The sequence below is a fragment of the Haemaphysalis longicornis genome, unplaced genomic scaffold, assembly GCF_048455015.1.
Source record: "Haemaphysalis longicornis isolate Haplotype H1 unplaced genomic scaffold, Haemaphysalis longicornis Haplotype H1 scaffold_20, whole genome shotgun sequence".
Classification (NCBI taxonomy): domain Eukaryota; kingdom Metazoa; phylum Arthropoda; class Arachnida; order Ixodida; family Ixodidae; genus Haemaphysalis; species Haemaphysalis longicornis.
The window spans coordinates 6420082-6423001 of NW_027526296.1; the positions used below are offsets into that span (position 1 = coordinate 6420082).

Genomic DNA, 2920 nt, shown 5'->3' on the forward strand with positions numbered 1-2920 from the left:
ATTATCGCCAAAAGTACCAGATATAACGCAGTGTGAACTAATAAAGCCTAAGGCGAACTGGCAACGACGAGTAATTGCCTGATTTGTCTACTAAACAATACATGTGGCTATAAAGGACCCAAAACAAAGAAAAATGCAAATAATTGCCAAGGTGCTACGAATTATTAAAAGAAGTGTTCAAATATTTACACAATTTTTATGCTGGTGTGGCCACGGCCGCTAGATTTTGCTTTAAAGTGATAGTGATAGAAAAATTACATTTCTAATAAATGCCTAACGAATTTTTCTTTTCAGCAAAAGACATTTCACAAAACTGACTCTCAATTTGAAGTAGTACCCGGCAGTTTTCGAACTGGCGGATACGCCCTGTGGAGTGGAAAGTGGACGCCAAATACCGAGTAAGTTTAGATTTCGCATCTAGATTTCGCATTTAGATTTCACATATAACGAGCAGGTCGAAACCTTACAGAACCAGCTCCAAAAGCTACACCGCCCGATTTCACATCAGACGAACATTTCGGAAAATTTTAACGCACGGCTAAAATTGTAAATTAGACTTTGAATTTAACAATACCGCGTGTCTAATAAAATTCATGCATAAAACAACCAGGAACCTTTGGGAGATATCCTGCATGGTATTCAGTAAAGAGGGTGAGAGCGGTAGTGCAAACAACATTGCCTTGTTAGCGAGAGAAACACAATTCGTTCAGAATAAATCAATTTTACCAATGGGAATAACAGTTGGCCAACTTAGCTTCTCCTGTATATAATATTTTTGCTTTTTTTTACTTTAATATATAAAACTTAGTAGCTAGTCAGGCATCACTCATTTCTTTTACGTAGAATATTTTCTGTGGTCGTCCTGAGTAAGTCACAAGCATTCTTTCTTCGAGTTGGCAGTGAGTGGTTGTGAGTGAGAAGCGAACATAAAGAGTGCAGTATGAAATCTATGTTGCGGTGGCGATACGTCTTCTACTTCAACCTTTATTAGAACAAAGGCGGGGTAACGCACCCCTACACCGTAATTCTGCCTCCCGTACAGATGAATACCCTGCCTAATTTCTAGATCTGTGGGGACGGGTGCATGCTAAACAAATGCGAACATGTAGTGGCAGAGGTTAAGCTGCGGTGCTAAAACGCGGTTATAACCCCACAGAAACGCCTTATCTGACGTACGTTGCACAAGGGAGAGATCTCGTCTGGGGTGGATTTTTAGATGTATTGAATGTACCTTTTTTTTGCACATCGAATATCCATACACCTGAAAACCAACCCTCTCGTTTGCAGCTTTATTGTCTCTTACAATAACTATGAGCTCGGACGTCTTAAAGTTCCTTCTACGGGAACGCTGGTGGCGATACTAAAACGCTACCGCGAACATGTCGTCCTACAAGACACCGACCCTTCACATGGCTCTCCATCGGTTTCCTCACCCGTTAGATATCTTGCAATGTACCGTGTTACTTGCACTACACCAACAAGCTTCACGCAGATGATATACGTGAGTTCCCGTCAAGCTAAACCCGCGGTCCATGTTGTACAGGAATGTGCCATTAATATCTAATTTAAGGCACCACTCTTTTTTTTCAGGTGAGCGGGGAATCAATGTAAGTGTTTAATTAAGCTGACTGCGTAGTTTTAAGGATACCAAGGACCAGAACGGATTCCAGCCTTCACCTCTCCCGTGACTTCACTCTCTGCAATTATACCGTAGTCTTCTGCACTCAGCCCTAAAAAACAACCTCTAGAAAAATTTGATTCACATCTTTACTGAAAGCCTGATGGGCGTGGCTTTAACCTTTGCGCATATTCGTAATAAAGCATTGTTATACTAGTAAAGTATGTTAATAAAGTTGTACTCCTTCTTGCGCACAAGATATCCTGTAAAGTTGGGTAGTTGACGACGGAAAGTTGGGCTAGTAGGTTAGACGCTAATGGGTACATTTTTCTAGCGCAAAAGAAAGGAAAAACACAGGACGAACGCTAGCGTTCGTTCTGTGTTTTTTTCTTCTCGTGTGGTCCGTCTTTTGCACTAGTAAAATGCATCCATTTTCGGTATTTGTATGCTAACATGTCCAGTCACGGCACTTGGAACATTGACTACTGGGCGCACAATGATCATGTCATTTAAAGAAGGCTTGCTCTACCACCACTGTGCGTCTTTCTGGACACTAGCAGGTAATGAATTACGATTTGTTGAGAACGCTTTTTTACTCGAACAAGAGATGACGAGCAGATTTGTACCATGCAAAATAGACTGCACACATCAATACATATGCACCCATTTGATGAAGCAGGAACTACGCAAGACCCGCATCTCCTACCGTTAGACGTAGTCGCCATCCCGTGAATCTAAATCGTGCCCACCAAACGTCATATTATATATTTAGGTTCCACTTTATACCCCTGATCGCTCATGCACCTGGAAATGTTTCCGGTATTTCCAGTGTTTCCTGTAACCGCTATGAAACTGATGTGCATAACACGGCCTCTCATCGCAGACAACGTCAATACGCAGATCATATCACGAAGAGAAACAAGGACCCACGCAGCAATATTTCTTGGATCACGCCATGCTTTCATGAGGCATTTCCTTGCATAGTTTTGAAAAAGTAAGAAACGAAGGCATGTCTTTTAACTACTCACACACCATTTGGCATCTAGTCTTCCTTCACTCCTTCCCCCTTGAAGCTTTTCTGGTGAGGCACATCGTCTTTTTTATTGCTGCTTTACCAATGTGAAGTAATTGATACCGATTGAAGTGCGGCACCACACACGCCACCTGGTCACAATTAAATCGAAGACAAAGTGCTTAAAACTTCCCAGTACTTTCCAATTACACTGATATCCAAAGCAAGGGTGACAGGATTTTAATTACACCTAACTACATCCTTCAGGGATGTATAGATTTTAGGCTTTC

General features: G+C 41.6%; 1 long non-coding RNA gene across 1 annotated transcript; it reads left to right on the forward strand.

Moving 5' to 3' along the window:
* Positions 1–304: 304 nt before the first annotated feature.
* Positions 305–1771, forward strand: LOC144172275 (uncharacterized). Its single transcript, XR_013322988.1, has 3 exons — positions 305–398; positions 1288–1501; positions 1591–1771. It is a non-coding gene; the product is annotated as an uncharacterized LOC144172275 (long non-coding RNA).
* The last annotated feature ends 1149 nt before the right edge of the window (positions 1772–2920 follow it).